Below are 17264 nucleotides of genomic sequence, written 5' to 3'. Positions count from 1 at the left end.
CAGGTGTCGGGATTTAGCATATTACTCTTTAAGTATTTACTATTCTGAAAGCATTGATATCACCAGTTTGGAATAATAATCATTATAAGGGAACGTTTTTAATTCACAATTAGCTGATCTCCCACGTTGTTACTCACAAGCATTCGCGACCTGGAGTGCGTTTGTGATGTTTAACCACTAAGATCGAGCCGTGTTTGGAAGCTGTCCGTTTAAGACCTGTTGGCGTACTCTCTGTGGGACATAGGCACACCCTGAGTACAGCTAGAGGATAATTATTGACGTTTTTTGTACGTTGGCAGATGCTTGTAAATCCCTGGCTCCTGCCTTTGGGGAGAGACCAGGTTGCAAGGTCAGAAAAAAACAGCAGGAACTGACCGGCTTTCTTTCTCTGTTTTTTTTTTATTCATTTGACTCTTCGAATCATGATGTTTGAAGTGTGAGATATGCAAGCAAAACTTTGTTAAATATAAACATAAATTTATAAGTACATCATTCACCTTAAATAGCTCTGAAGAAAAGTGTTGCAATCTCAAATACAAAAAACTAAATGCCGCAAGCAGACAGAAATTATACTCCCCTTATGATGTAAGCAATGAAGAATTACACCTCTCCATCTCGCAGTCCGTCAAGAATGTACATTGTAAGGTGTTGAGTGTGATCCCTCTCTCAGCAATTTCTATCCTGAGCCGTTCCACAGACTGAAGTGGCCATTTTGTGCCCGATGTTTCATCCCTGCAGGTCCATGTGCTTAAAATGATCTATCACCCTTCAGCACTTGACTAACTTAAACTACACATACGATCGTCAGCTTACAGGGCCACAGTTCACAACACAGTGACTACTTTTTTCAAACAGAATGCATGTGTGCTCGAGGGATGTTGTTACCAGCCAACCGCACAAAATAAATAAATGTGGAAAAGGCAATAGCTTTCAACGTAACAACAACAACTTGCATTTATAGAGCGCCTTTAACGTAGTAAGACGTCCCAAGGCGCTTCACAGGAGCGATTATCAAACAAACCGAGCCACATGAGATATTAGGACAGGTGACCAAAAGCTTGGTCAAAGAGATACGTTTTAAGATTTGCCTTAAAGGAGGAGGAGAGAGGTAGAGAGGCGGATTTTAGGGAGGGAGTTCCAGAGCTTAGGGCCCAGGCAGCTGAAGGCACCGCCGCCAATGGTGGAGTGAAGAAAATCAGGGATGCGCAAAAGGCCTGAACTGGAGGAGCGCAGAGATCTCGGGGGGTTGTAGGGCCCGAGGAGGTTACAGAGACGGGGAGGGGAGAGGCCGTGGAGGGATTTGAAAACAAGGATGAGAATTTTAAAATCGAGGCGTTCCTGGACCGGGATAAATCCATTGAGAATCAAATCACACTAACCACTGATCACAGGGATTCCACTAATTAGCAATTGCACTAACCAGTGGTCACACTACCTAAAACAATGCTCTCATCCGCAATCATACTAGTTGAGATATTCCATCAAACAGCAGTCACACATAACAGATGGATCTCACAAACTAGTGACCTTACTAACCAAATGATCTACTAACCAACAGTAACACCAACTGAAGCATTGCAATATCCATTGCAATAACCCTAACCCTAACCCTAACTGGATTACTTCACTAACCATATTAAGCAGTTCCTACTGTCTATGTACAATTTTGATAAATAAAAAGAAAGACTTGCATTTATATAGCGCCTTTCACGACCTCGGGACGTCCCAAAGCACTTCACAGCCAATGAAATACTTCTGAAGTGTAGTCACTGTTGCAATGTAGGAAACACAGCAGCCAATTTGCGCACAGCAAGATCCCACAAACAGCGATGTGATAATGACCAGATCATCTGTTTTAGTGATAAATATTAGCCAGGACATCAGGGAGAACTCCCCTGCTCTTCTTCGAATTAGTACCATGGAATCTTTTATATTCCCCTGAGAGGGCAGACAGGGCCTCAGTTTGACATCTCATCCGAAAGACGGCACCTCTAACAGTGCAGCACTCCCTCAGTCCTGCTCTGGGAGTGTCAGCCTAGATTATGTGCTCAGGTCTCTAGAGTGGGACTTGAAACCATGACCTTCTGACTCAGAGGCGAGAGTGCTACCCACTGAGCCACGGCTAATTGGCAAATTAAATGCAAGATAATTGGCGACAAAAGGGCTGTCACTCAGTATGAATCAACTTTTAACATCTTTACTTAATAGTGGAGAGAGCACCGACTCACAGTTCACTGTTTGTTCCTGTTGTATTGTGACGTTTGTAGCAGATTAAATGGGGAAACTTTGAGCCAAGCATTAAAGTTCACAAAGGTCACAATTGCTTGTTGAACAGAGGCTTGAATTACATGCATTAGTGCTTTTGTATTAATGTAATCTGTTGACCATGGATCTATTCTAATGTTAACCTGCCGCACTCCACTACATCTCCCACCACTGTCAATCAGCTTCGAACCGGGCGCCACCCAGAGACTGAACCAAAAGTACGACTTTCACCATCTCTGCGCGTTAACCCTTTCGAGGCTGGAGGATTCACAAGTTTATTTTTCCAGTCTTCTCCTCTTGGTTAGACGTGGCCAGTTCCAAGGGCACAGTCAGCCCTTCTTCACCTCACTAAAGCAGCCATGCTTCATGTGTAAGCTGATATACAGTGAGCATCAGCAAGTTATTCAACTTGGGGAGGGTGGAACAGAGCTAAATCCAGTGTCCACAGACTTTCTAAAAAGTGCCACAGGAGTGGGAACCCTGGCTGGTTAAATCAAATGGCACTGAGGCCTACTGTGGCTCTCCTGTCACCTGGAACTGATCAGCTACCTTGGCACGTACCAGGGATCAAACCTGGGATCTTATCCATCTGTATAGACTTCAGGTTCTTAACTCATTTATTTTTTACAATGTGATTTTATATTTTCAACCTCTCTTTTAATTTTTAAAAAAATCAATGCCAACAAGGCTTCAAGGCCTCTCCCAACGGTAAAAAAAAGACTTGCATTTATATAGCGCCTTTCATGACCTCAAGACATCCCAAAGCGCTTTGCAGCCAACGACACACTTTTGAAGTGTGGCCACTGTTTTTAATCATCGCACTGCCGTCTGTGGGATCTTGCTGTGCGCAAATTCGTTGCCGAAGTTTCCTACATTACAACAATGACTACACTACAAAAATACTTCATTGGCCGTAAAGCGCTTTGGGATGTCCTGAGGTCATGAAAGGCGCTATAAAAATGCACAATCTTCCTTTTCTTTCTTGCTGATATGATTTTTGCCTGCCCTGGATGAATGATAGAAAGCTCACTATTACTTGTTTTTGTTCGGTTATCCCTCCCCCCATTTTCTCCTCTAAGTGCTGACCTTTGGCCGTGGTAACGCAGTCCTCATGTACCTCACTGAAGTAGCCATTCTTCATGCAGAAGCGTTGACAGTAAAGATTTGGCTGGCTCTTTGATCATTGAAAAGCAACAGAGTTGAACCCATCCCCATTCAACATTCCAGTACTGGTCAGGAGCAAAACGCTGAGCTCATTATTCCCATCTTGTATTGTAAGGGCGCTAAGGCCAATCGTAACCTTTATTGCTGTTCTGGCTGAGGTCAACTAACTCAGCACAAACAAAGGACTGAATCTGGAACCTGGCACACCTCTGTACCACATTAAACATCGGCTTTACACTTTGAAGGAACTGTTTTACTCTTTCTAATATCTCGATGTAAAACTCTTCAATTGAGCACTTCAGATGTCACAATTCAAATTGTCAAAAGTATCAAAAGTAGACAGATTATTTCATGCCGGTTTCTTCTGACCTGCAGTCAGAAATTTACCAGCACCCGCCAACCTGCAAACTTCCCTCATCGACAGCAATTAGCCTCCAATTGACCCCAGGACATACCCATTTCTATGCACTTAGACTTTGTGGCCTCAAAAAGGACAGGCCAGTTAAAACCCGCGACCTCTACCACCTAGAAGGACAAGGGCAGCAGGCACATGGGAACAACACCACCTGCACGTTCCCCTCCAAGTCACACACCATCCCGACTTGGAATTATGTCGCCGTTCCTTCGTCGTCGTTGGGTCAAAATCCTGGAACTCCCTTCCTAACAGCACTGTGGGAGAACCTTCACCACACGGACTGCAGCGGTTCAAGAAGGGGGCTCACCACCACCTTCTCGAGGGCAATTAGGGATGGGCAATAAATGCTGGTCTTGCCAGCGATGCCCACATCCCACGAACAAATTTTAAAAAAGTTAAACCCAGGGCAGCAGAATTATACATTATTGCCAGCAGCACAACAGTGACTACACTTCAAAAGTACTTCATTGGCCGTGAAGTGAGCTAGGACTTCCCGAGGATGTGAAAGGTGCTATATAAAGTTCTTTCTAACATGCATTACATAGTAGAATGCTTCTGCTACTGTGAGCTTTGACCTGATTATAAGATTTGGAGGTAGTGATTTTTAACTCCTGACTCACATGAACACAGTGTACTCAAGGATCGCATGACTCAAAACTGAAATGATACATTACCACAGGGCTTCTGCTGAGGTGAGACCAAGTTCCATTTGAGCAATGGAACGAAGAAACATCATGCCCAGTGCACAGTCTAATCTCATCCCCACTTGGGTTACTGGTGTTCTGGGACTGTATCATTAACAGCCGAGTACTCCTCAGGTCACAGTGACTGGCTGCTTTCAGAGCGAGGCACGGTTTGTGCCAAAACCAACAGGGGAAAAGGCAAAAGACATGAGAAGCTTTGTAGTCTTTGGTAGATAAACATATAATTAAACACTGCACCCAAGCTTCATTGGCCCCAGAGGATTAAATTCAAGATTTGTGTCCTTAACTCTTCAAATTCCTCTGTCGCCTCACTCATCCCTATTTGAGTAACCTGCCCAAGGCACAGGGCCCAGCCTCCACTGCTCTGACTTCAGATTATTTCTCGTTTCCCAATCTCTGTCCCTCCACCATCGGAAAGAAAGACTTACCATTATAGAGCGCCTTTTAACGACCTCAGGATATCCCAATGTGCTTTATAACCAATGAAGTACTTTTTAAAGACAATTTGCACACAGCAAGGTCCCACAAACAGCAATGTGATAATAATTACCTGAAAATCTGTTCTTAGGTGTTGGTTGAGGGATAAATATTGACCAGGACACTGGGAAGAACTCCCCCTGGGATACAGTTCTCGGGGGTTTCCTCTGGTACCTTGTACAAGTGGCTTTTCTTCACGTGTTAAGTCTAGAGTCTCAGTAGGCTATTCCACTGTGACGGGCATCACATCACAGGGATCATTGGACCGCAATCAGAATCGGGAATCCTCCGGATTAATTTTTTCCAGTTTCACTAGGCCAAAGGCTCTCAGTCATGGCTACCCAACCGTCAGCATGGCTAAGAACAGCTGCCTCAGCATGGAGCAAGGGTCAAAATTGGGACATTCTGGTCTGTTACTGTTCAGACATTTACTAACCGAGCCAGCAAGGCAGCTGATATTTCGTTTTCAATCATGATAACGATTAAGAATGAGCAGAAAATGCTTGTATGTATTTGTTGAGCTGTCAGATCTAAACCCGACAGTCCAGCTTTAAGAATGGTTCCTGCAGAATCCAGCTTTGCAGCAGTCTCTGTTTTTGTTCCATGTTTCCAGTGCCCGCAGTGTGTTGCCTTTCTGTTGGTGTGAGCAGAGGCTTTGCAATTGCGCTTCCCCTTGTGGCAAGTTTTCAAACACGACTGCCCCGTTCGAGGAGGTCAAGAAACAGAGGAAGAGAAAGAACATTTTTTAAAATTGCCACCTGCGTCACTTGCTAGCAGAACGCTGAAGGGTGGCATCGGCCGGGCTGGGGACCGGGTTCTCTCCGGGTGAAAGCGGGCAAACTAACCAAAGTAAAAATTCAGTAAGCATGTTGGTCGTGACCTCAGATGCAGCAGCAAGAGAGGGGCAGCAATTGGCCTCAGTATCCTTGGGCTGTGGGGGTTGGAATAATCCAGAATTCCTGGATCATGGCTAGGGTGAGAGTTGCAACGACATCCCACTGACAAATTACCTGCCAAAGCTTGCTGCCTAGGCCAGGGGTTTCCAAATTATGCCCCGGGATTACACAAATTGAGGTTGTATTCTCTAGAGTTTCGAAGGTTAAGGGGTGATCTGATCGAAGTTTAGAAGATATTAAGGGGAACGGATAGGGTGGATAGAGAGAAACTATTTCCGCTGGTTGGGGATTCTAGGAGTAGGGGGCACAGTCTAAAAATTAGAGCCAGACCTTTCAGGAGTGAGATTAGAAAACATTTCTACACACAAAGGGTGGTAGAAGTTTGGAACTCTCTTCCGCAAACGACAATTGATACTAGCTCAATTGCTAAATTTAAATGTGAGATAGATAGCTTTTTGGCAACCAAAGGTATTAAGGGATATGGGCCAAAGGCAGGTATATGGAGTTAGATCACAGATCAGCCATGATCTTATCAAATGGCGGAGCAGGCACGAGGGGCTGAATGGCCTACTCCTGTTCCTATGTTCCTAACCCATGAACCCTGATATCCTGGCCTGTGAAGTCCCCCCGACAATTCAGTTCTATTTGCACGTACTTGCTGGTTTGTCCGGTTTAAATTTTGAGAGATCTGAAGGTTTGGAAAGGGCAGTTTTAACACTGTCACCTCATTCAATCCTAAATCTGTTAGTAAAGAAAGAAGGAACTTGTGAGCTGTGAGGTGTCTGCAAATTAATCGGAACATTGATTTAAAAGTTATACGTGCCCCACATGACTCCATTGTATGCAGCTCCAGCCCACATAGACACAAGGCACGTTGATTCCAAGTCAAAGCTCGCATGTTAAGGATGGTCACTTTGATGAGGTAACCGAAGGTGTCTGAGTCCTATGGAGCCCAACCTTCAACCTCAAAGATAAGTAAGCATCTTAAGGTGAAGAAGGCAGAAGATTGAAATGGGATGTTGACAGGGAAAAATGGGTGTCTGGTAGAATTAAAAGCATATGGTGATGTTGTGCCTAAATGTTTTCTACAAAAATGCAACTATTAAGAATACCGAAGAGATACTGTCCCCTTTAAAGCCTTCTACAGAACAAGAGCATAAGGGCTGTTGTCTCTTTAATTGGCTGTGCAGAGGACGATAAATGCAGCTCGCTGAACAACGGCCGTCTCCAATTACTTTCCTGTTGTCTAGGAAACAATCAGAGGCCTGATGATTGCCAGACGCGCAACCCCACTCAACTCATCAGGTCCGTGTTGAAAGAAGGTACAGGGTTGTTTAACAATCAGTCGTGCACTTAGTTACAACGTGACAACCTGAAATGAGACCTCTTAAAGTTCAGGGTCTGTTAGACCATGTTTTATTGTTGTAGCGTGGAAGAACCTGCCAGTCTCTAACCACCGGGTTCCACTAATGCTGTTAGACGGTTTCAAAATCATCATCATGTTTCTATTCATCTTTATATATTTCATGCAGTTTTTCTGCATAATTGAGTTTGTTTCAAGTCTATTTACTCAGAGGACAGCATTCCCATCAAATCCAAAAATAAGCGATTTTTTGACTCAAGGTATATTCCTTTCTAGAAAGCTTAGCACCACGCGCACATACACAGAAATGTTTCTCTTTAAAGTGTAAGAAACCTTTCATACAAACTAGATTGCTCATTAAGAACAGGTGGCTGCTTAATCCAGGTTCAATTAAAATGGAATAAATAAGTTCTGTGGGTGGAGTGAATGCTTTGAGATGCACACGGTGGCGTCCTTTTCTGACTGTTATGGGGCAGTTGCCTTCTGCTATCTCGGGCAGTAAAGCAGTGCTTTATATTCCTATTTAAATCGCCAAATAGATTTCAAACCATTCAGGCCTTTAAAAGTCAGGTGGAGTCACTATAACGGTGCCTGTCTCTGCCATTCCAACTGGTGTCTGCTGGCAGCAACTGCACTCGAAAAGATGCAGTCAGTTTTATTGCTACTTTTCTCTCCTCTCCTAATGCTGCCAGCTCGTCCCTGCAGTATGCTTCCAGGGCACCCAGTCTTTTGCAGCACCACTCCCAAGGTGGCTGCCAGTGAGTGTAGGAAGGATAGTCAATGATAGAGGGCAGAGATGCCGACTTGCAGCATTCAATACCCGAGACTCTTGAGAGTTTCACAATTTTATTACAGCTTTGCCGAGTTTCCGGAACTTCAGATTTTTGGGAAGAAAGGAAAAGGAAAAAGGATTTATGGAGTGCCTTTCACGACCGCAGGATGGCTAGAGGCGCTTTACAGCCAATTAATTACTTTTGGTGTAATGTAGGAAAAGCGGCAGCCAATTTGTGCACAGCAAGCTCCCATGAACAGCAATGAGATAATGACCAGATAATCTGTTTCTCGTGATGTTGGTTGAGGGATAAATATTGAAGTTGAAGCTTGGACTTTTACTGGAAAACTTGGAGTCTCCATATTCAATATAGCAAGTCAACATCTCTGGCAGGAGCATCAGAGCCAAGGCCCAGTGACCTAACATCCATACATAGAAAACTTGCGAGTCATTTTAGCTCCACAGCCATTGTCAATTGACCCACCACTGAATGAGAATTCAACCTGGGGCTTCTTTGCTCTGTATTGCTTGGTGTTGCATCAGTTAGTTCCTCTGTCCATTTGTGCGTATCCGGAGCTCAGATGGTGTCTTTGGTGCCTAATTGGGCATCGTGCCCACAGATGCCCATGGAAACCCGAGTTCAAATTTGTTGCCAGTAATATGATGCCATCCTCAGTAGTCCTAATACTGTGATGTATGGACCACTATCACACACCTCCTCCAGGATGACCTCAGATCATCATGCCCATTGGAATTAAAATTGTGGTAGCATTAAATGTTTATTCAAAATATGTAAATTAGATTATTTTCAAAAGAAATAAAATCTCTGACCTGCTCTTCCAATCTCACTTGATACTGTTCATTCCTTAAATAAGATATTTTCTTAATTGGTAATTTTATTATCTTTTAGTTCAGAATATGTGTTTCAATTAAGTTTGGGATAACTTGTAGAACAAAATGTGGTATTGTGCACAATAATGAGTTCCAGATTAACGTGGTGTCATGCAACATAACTGTGTATTCTAGATGAATGCGGCACCATGTACTGTAACCTATTCTTGATCGATGTGGCACCATGTACTGTAACCTATTCTAGATCAATGTGGCACCATGCACTGTAACCTATTCTAGATCAATGCAGCACCATGTACTGTAACCTATTCTAGATCAATGTGGCACCATGCATTGTAACCTATTCTAGATCAATGTGGCACCATGCATTGTAACCTTTTCCAGATCAATGTGGCACCATGCACTGTAACCTATTCTAGATCAATACAGCACCATGTACTGTAACCTATTCTAGATCAATGTGGCACCATGCATTGTAACCTATTCTAGATCAATGTGGCACCATGCATTGTAACCTATTCTAGATCAATGTGGCACCATGCATTGTAATCTATTTTAGATCAATGTGGCACCATGCACTGTAACCTATTCTAGATCAACGCAGCACCATGCATTGTAATCTATTCTAGATCAATGTGGCACCATGCACTGTAACCTATTCTAGATCAATGTGGCACCATGTACTGTAACCAATTCTAGATCAACGCAGCACCATGCATTGTAACCTATTCTAGATCAATGTGGCACCATGCACTGTAACCTATTCTAGATGAATGTGGCATCATGTACTGTAACCTATTCTAGACGAATGTGGCACCATGTACTGTAACCTATTCTAGACGAATGTGGCACCATGTACTGTAACCTATTCTAGATCAATGTGGCACCATGTACTGTGACCTATTCTAGACGAATGTGGCACCATGCACTGTACCCTATTCTAGATGAATGTGGCACCATGTACTGTAACCTATTCTAGATCAATGTGGCACCATGCACTGTAACCTATTCTAGATGAATGTGGCACCATGTACTGTAACCTATTCTAGATGAATGTGGCACCATGCACTGTAACCTATTCTAGATCAATGTGGCACCATGCACTGTAACCTATTCTAGATCAATGCAGTACCATGCATTGTAATCTATTCTAGATCAATGTGGCACCATGCACTGTAACCTATTCTAGATCAATGTGGCACCATGCACTGTAACCTATTCTAGATCAACGCAGCACCATGCATTGTAACCTATTTGAGATCAATGTGGCACCATGCACTGTAACCTATCCTAGACGAATGTGGCACCATGCATTGTAACCTATTCTAGATCAATGCGGTGTCATGCTACATAACCGATTATTCTAGACTGATAGGGTCTACACAACATAATGTGTTATTTGGCATCATTGTATGACATGAAGCATGTTATATAAAGCATTTTAAATAAAGGTGATGTCATGCAGGTTAACGTACTAATCTGGAAGAACTAAGGGATTATGCAACATGACCTGCTGTTCTAGATCAATGTGATTCCATGAAGCAAAATTAATAGCCTTAGATTAGCTCAATATCATGCAGCATGTGTTTTTTTTTCACATCAGTAAGTGACTGCATTTCAGCACACTTTTCCAGATCATTGGTATCTTACTTCAGAGCAACATAATACTGTGCAACATTACTACGCATCATAACACATTATTTTATATCACTGTACGACCATAAAGATAACCAACAACAACTTGCATTAAAGAGCACCTTTAATGTAGAAAAACGTCCCAAGGTGCTTCACAGGAGCATAATCATAAAAGGTTGGCACCGAGCCAAAGGACATATTAGGAGGGGGAACTAAAAGCTTGGTCATAGAGGTAGGTTTTAAGGAGCGTCTTAAAAGTGAAGAGGCGGAGAAGTTTAGGGAGGTAAATACAGAGCTTATGGCTTGGACAGCTGAAGGCACGGCCGCCAATAGTGGGTCAAAGGAAGTGGGGGACGTACAAGTGGCCAGAGTTGGAGGAACGCAGAGTTCTTGGAGGGTTGTTAGACTGGAAAAGGATTATGAAGGGGGGAGGCCGTAAAGGGATTTGAACACAAGGATGAGAATTTTAAATTCGAGGCGTTGGGGTACAGGGAACCAATGTAGGCCATTGTGCATAGAGATGAGCAGGACTTGGTGCGGGTTAGGATAGTTTTGCATGAGCTGATGTTTATCGGGGATGGGGGGGGAATTGATAAATGAGAGGCCAGCCAGGACAGCATTGGAATAGTCGAATCTAGGGGCGACAAAGGCATGGTGAAGGTTTCGGCAGCAGCTGGGCTGAGGCAGGGTGGAAGTAGGTGGTCTTTGTGATGGAGAGGATATGGTGTTGGAAGCTCAGCTCTGGGTCAGACAGGACGCTAAGATTGTGAACAGTCAGCTTCAACCTGAGACAGTGGCCATGCGCGGTCGGGGGTGGGGGTGGGAATGTGGACAGAGGTGGAGAGAACATGGAGCTGCGGTGGGGTCCGAAGACAATGGCTTCGATCTTCCCACTGTTCAATTGGAGGAAATTGCGGCTCATCCAGGTCATGGATGTCGGATAAGCAGGTAGACAACACAGAGGTAGTGGCGGGGACGAGAGAAATGGCGGAGAGATAAAGCTGGGTGCCACCATGTACATGTGGAACCTGACCCCCATCCTATTTGACCCTGAACTGAGTCACCGAGGGGCAGCGTGTAGATGAGGAATAGGAGGGGGAACAAGGAGAAATCCTTGCAGGACTCCAGGGCAATGATACAAGACATTAATAAGGATTATTTTGTTGATGCGCTTCAATTTTCTCCTTAAGATTCTTGCTCATGCTAATGTAAGGCTCCAAGGGTACTGTCTCATCTACCAGCCATTCTCCATGTGTGTGCCTGGACACTAAGTGCAGGCAAGTTATTCTTCATTATCAATTTCTTATTTTCTGTCTCTTTTTTGTCATTACCTCAGCTTTACAGGGTCCATAATCTTCCTATTTTGTCCTTTAGCCCTTCTTCTTCTCTTCCTTATCCTGCAGAGGGCATCACAGCCAAACCTCTATCCTGTCCTCATCCGCCATCCAGACATCCTGTCCTGTTCTACCTGTAAGTCACTGGACAGGTTGGGAATCCTGGCTGATTTCCCTCCGCCTCCATGTTCCAGAGGCCATTGGACCCAATGCTAACACCCCAGGTGCCACCTCAGTTGAGATGAGCTAACCCTGCACAGACTGGGGAACGAATCAGAGATCTGCTTGCTTTGTACGTCTCAATTGCACACTGGATAAGAAACGGAGCTGTCGAGGGAGCTGTACTTTTGTCTTAAAGGAAAAGGTGCTGTTTGACAATCTGCTGAGGAAAACTCAGGTCGCAGCAAGGTCACCATGTCGGCCATTGGGGGGGGGATAAATGTGTCTGCAGCAAATGTTGTATCTCCTGTGGCTTAAACTTTACAATACTGCTCACATTTTGTTTTAGTTTAACTTCATTTTTTGGAAAAAAAAACTCAAGAGAGACCTGCAGATCCTATGATATCATTTCTCTGTTTACAAAACTAGTAAAGTCTCACAAGATGACAGTAACCTTAAAATAACCAGTGAAATGCAGTCCCAGAGGTATTTTAGGAAAGGAAACAGTCATTTTAATTAAGGTGCACACCATACTGGCACTGCATCCAATTACAGTCCCCAGGATGTCCACCAATTAAGGGTTGGGAATGAAGCCCCGGCGAAAGTGTACTAATTGGAATGCTTTCTGGAGAATAAACAGTGAGACTTCAGGGTTTGTTCAAATTTCTTGCAATAATTAACCGGTAGAATGTAAGCTGGAGAGGAAAACAGTGTGTGCTAGTATTGAGGCCATGATAATGTGTTTCTAAGAGAGGCCATGATACGAAGGATTCCACCAGGTAGGTTTTTGCATGTTGCTGTTTAGGAGCAATGTCAACGGCTACAGTTCAATACTCGGCAGCCAAGAAAAAGTAGCATTGATTGAATCAGACTGTTGTGTATAAAAGTACTGATACAAGAAGCAGCACCAATAACTGAAGAAAAGATAAGAAGCAAGGACTTGGATTTATACAGCGCCTTTCATGACCTCAGGACGTCCCAAAGCGCTTTTGAAGTGTAGTCACTGCTGTAACGCAGCAGCCAACTTGTGCACAGCAAGATCCCACAAACAGCAATGTGATAAATGACCAGATAACCTACTGAATCAGAGGCGAGAATGCTACCATCTGAGCCACGGCTGGCACGTACTTTGAAATGTCTACTTTTCAATTAAGCAGGTGAATTGGCCGGGGTTCCCACTTCTGATCATTATCTGGTGGAGCTGCACATGCGTGGACACCAGGTGAGGACAGGATTGAGTTTGGTGTGCGATGCCCCCCAATGGTAAATAGTCCAGGCTGGCACATAAGGAAGGATGGGGTGCCAGAGGGTGACCAGCATAGGAGGAACTGTACCCCCAATGTGGAATCAACGCTTTCCGGAGAGCAGGACAAGGAGGAAAAGCCACAGAGAAAATGGGCAAGAGAAAAATATAAGGAAATAAAATCAACAGACAAACCCCAAAGGAAGGGCCAGAAAAATAGAAAATACAAAACAGAGAAGGAAGAGAGGAATATACTCGTAAGAAAACACCAAAGAAGTATAAAAATTGATTAAATATTGCAATACAAGTGTGTAGACATGGGAATGAAAACATAGTGTGAAAGATATGGAAATTTCTCATTGTTTCCGGGCTTTTTCTTGGTCTGTTTGCAGTTATCTGGGTACAAATGGGAAATAATAAGGAACGACAGCCAAATAATACAGGAAAATAGAACCTGAACACACAAGAAAAGCAGACGGATTACAGAGAAATGGACATAAAGCAAAACAAATGTGTAATGCACAGAAATAGTCTTATAGTAATGTTGGCAAAATGAAGGGGGAGTGGGATATATATCTTGGGAAGAAAGTGACTCTGTGTGAGAGAGAAAGAGTGAGAGGGAGAGAGATGGAGAGATAGAGAGAGAGGAGAGGAAGAGATAGAGAGATAGAGACACAAAGACAGAGAGAAGTTAATGGTATTTTTCAAATTTCAACCCGGACCTGGTGATCTCGACCAGTCCTAGATGTTTCTGCGCGATATAGTTTTATTAATTTTCCAATATATTTCTTTAAACAAATATAATGAAAGAAAAAGGATGAACTTGCATTTATATAGCACCTTTGACACGCTCAGGATATTCCAAAAGTGCTCCACAGACAACAAATTACTTTTCAAGTACAATCACGGTTGTTAAGTAGCTGTCAATTCGTGCTCAACAAAGTCCTTCAAACAGCACCCACAAGCTCACCCAGAATTTGGCTGCCCGTATTCTATCCGATATCAAGTTCTACTTATCCATCACCCTCTGACCTTTACTGGCTCTCACTCCCCCAAGGTCTCAAATTGAAAACTCTCGTCCTTGTGTTAAAATCCCTCCATGATCTAGGCCCTCTCCATCTCTAAAAACCTCTAGCCCTACAACCCATCCCCATACCTTCTGTTCCTCGGACCGCGACCTCTTATGCATCCCCCCCCCCTTCTTTTTGCCCCACATTTAGTTACCGTGCCTTTAGCTGCATAGGTACCATTCTCTACCTTCATCCCTAAACTCCTCCGTTTCTCCCAACTCCCTTTTCTCCTTTAAGACCCTCCTTCGAGCCCACCTCTTTGACTAAGCTTTTGGTCACCCTTCCAATCATTCCTTCTTTGACTCAATACCTTGAGACGATATTAGTGGTGCTCTATAAAGTGGTGCAGTTCTGCAGATCAGACAAGCTATCTTGCAAGAAGCTTTGTCAGGCAAAAAGGCCCCAAGACAGCGAAGTTAGCAAATCGGATAAAATCCAGTTATGGCAAGGGATACGCCAAGTATCCTCAACAACTTGCAAAGGCCAGCAATCTTATTACTAAGTGTTTATAGGCTGTGTTGGGAGGATGTTTTTCCACATTTTGATGGGGTATTCTCAAGGTTCCCAGGCACGATCCCTGGCTGCTCACAGGGCTACAGTGTGGGAGGCAGTCAAGAGAATAATGAGCAAAGGCTAGAACCTTGAGCAGAGGTTAGAATTGCTTTTTATAAATCATTATATTTTGAACTTGGAATAAAATATTAATAGCATAATTTCCAGTAATAAAATGCTTATTCAGTCTGAAGTTTGGATTTCTATTACGGTCCCAGGGTTTATCGGGCTTGTTTTACAGACTGCAGTCAGTGTGCAATCTTTCTGAAGGAAGAGCAGGGTGGGGGAAGGGGAAGGAATCTACAATCCTAACTCTAAAAAAATAAAATTGTTACAAAGAATGAATATTAAGGAGGTACAAAAAGAGACAAGAATTGAGAAAAGACAATTCAATCTATATCCCTCTGACATTTCAACTCACCCAGCCCATCATCCAACTCAGACATGCAACTCGCCATTTCTTCATTACCACTGGATCAAAGTCCTGGAGATCCCCCACCAAACACCATAATGGGAGGACCATCACCACAAGGACTGCAGCGGTTCAAGGAGAAGGTCCAAAGGCCTTCGCAGGGCAACTAGGGATGGGCAATAAATGTGGCCCTGCCAGTGTAGTCCCCCTCCAGAGAACACATTTTTAAACCATTTTGCACTTTCTGAATAGTTTTGATTTCATCACCTTAATTGGCAGATTTTTCCCAATATTATGAGTAAAGAACTTTTTTCCATGGTCTGTTTTAAGTTTTAATTTTCACTAATTTAAATTTATTTCGTCTTGTACCATGGGCCTGACCCCCCGTGAAGTAATATTCTGGGTTCACCTTTCGACCGCATTTAATAATAATTTAAATATCTTGATAAGGTTCTTAATATTGTGGGTTCTTAATATAATGTTATTATTCTTTTCTCATAATGAAGGGCACAATCTTTGGGAAAAAGTGAAGGGAAACGTTTAATAAGAAAATCGTTCTTGCACAGACTCTGCAATGACTTAAATTGTGTTCTAAAATGTTGATGAGTTATTTGTGTATGGTGACATTATCCTTTCATTGGCAGGTTCCTATCTGGCGCTGCTCTCTTTTCAAAGGTCCCTTTTTGAGATATGCCTTCTGCCTGTAGGGTTTAACTCAACAAAACCTGATAACTGCCTCCTTATAATTAACCCCCTGAAAGGTGAATTCCCGATTAAACCTGACAAAGTTCAAAAGCAAAAATATCATCTCTGAAACGAATGAAATGGGGAGAAAGGTTCTGTCGCTAACTTACCGTCAACAATCAAGTCAGCCCAAAATCGGCATATTCTTCCCTTTATAAAGAAAAAAGTAGGGTCCCATTGATAATTTCGGTCTGCAGTTGTACTGTTTCCTCAGCTTGCTGTGAATTCCCAACTAAACTCAAAGTTTGCTGATCATAAGTACATTGTTTTAGTTTCCACCCAAAAAAGCATGGGTTTGCTCCGGTTCTCGTGACTTTTTTTTTGTTTTGCCAAAATTGAGGGAAAATAGAAAACCGTAAAGTCCATGGCCTACTACTAAATATGAGTGAAGTTTGGGTCTGTACTTTGGTCCCTACATGCCTTCCCCTGTTGTGATTCTGGCTTTAGGCTGATATTGGGGGATCATGTATTTTCCAATTACTACCAGTCCCAGAGATGACAAAATGCAACACTTCCACCATCGTTTATAGCAGCCCAGAGGGAGACAGGCGTTGGACACATTGTCTAATTACTATCAATGGAGCAGTCCAGATGGTGTCTCAAATGACAAAACTACCTTGGAGTCACTGAGACACATCTCTAACCAAGTACACGGTCAAAATTTCTGAAGCAAATCTTCTCACTGTTGCAATGGAATGCTTCTATTGCCATTGCAAGAGGCCACATGATGTGCGGCCTGAAGTAATATTGGATTTGCATTACCAGATTATTAAAAGTGAAACACTGAACTACTGGAAAACTAACTTCCTTGTAGAGGTCACAATGGGAGCCCAGCTCTCAAAGAGTTAAGAGAACAGCAGTATCATGGAGTACGACATTTGCACACTCCTTAAGCCAGCCTTACAGGGGCTTTATAGTGAAGAATTGTTGCGACAATTTTTCCCAGAGTGTGTCAAGGCGTGGAATTGGCAAAAGCAGAGAGAGTAAATTGGGTTTTCACCTTACAGTTATTTGCTTCTGTAATGCGGGTCCCTGTGAGACTATACCCTGCAGGAGATAATCCATCGCACCACTGCATGCTATTCCAGGACATACTCTTAACCAGCGGACATTCATTTCGGAGCATTTTCGCACTTCCAAGAAGGAAACAAGCTGCCTCTTGTACTATTAAAAAAAAATTGGAATTCTTGGAGCCGACACAAAGTAG

At 43.3% G+C, this 17264-nt stretch overlaps 1 protein-coding gene across 50 annotated transcripts in view; it reads right to left on the bottom strand.

Moving 5' to 3' along the window:
• Positions 1-17264, bottom strand: part of LOC137304833 (CUGBP Elav-like family member 4) — a 580712-nt gene that overhangs the window by 474237 nt on the left and 89211 nt on the right. The window lies entirely within an intron of this gene.

The sequence above is a fragment of the Heptranchias perlo genome, chromosome 38 (genome assembly GCF_035084215.1).
Source record: "Heptranchias perlo isolate sHepPer1 chromosome 38, sHepPer1.hap1, whole genome shotgun sequence".
In the NCBI taxonomy this organism is placed as follows: domain Eukaryota; kingdom Metazoa; phylum Chordata; class Chondrichthyes; order Hexanchiformes; family Hexanchidae; genus Heptranchias; species Heptranchias perlo.
This window is presented reverse-complemented; position numbering and strand designations above follow the sequence as displayed.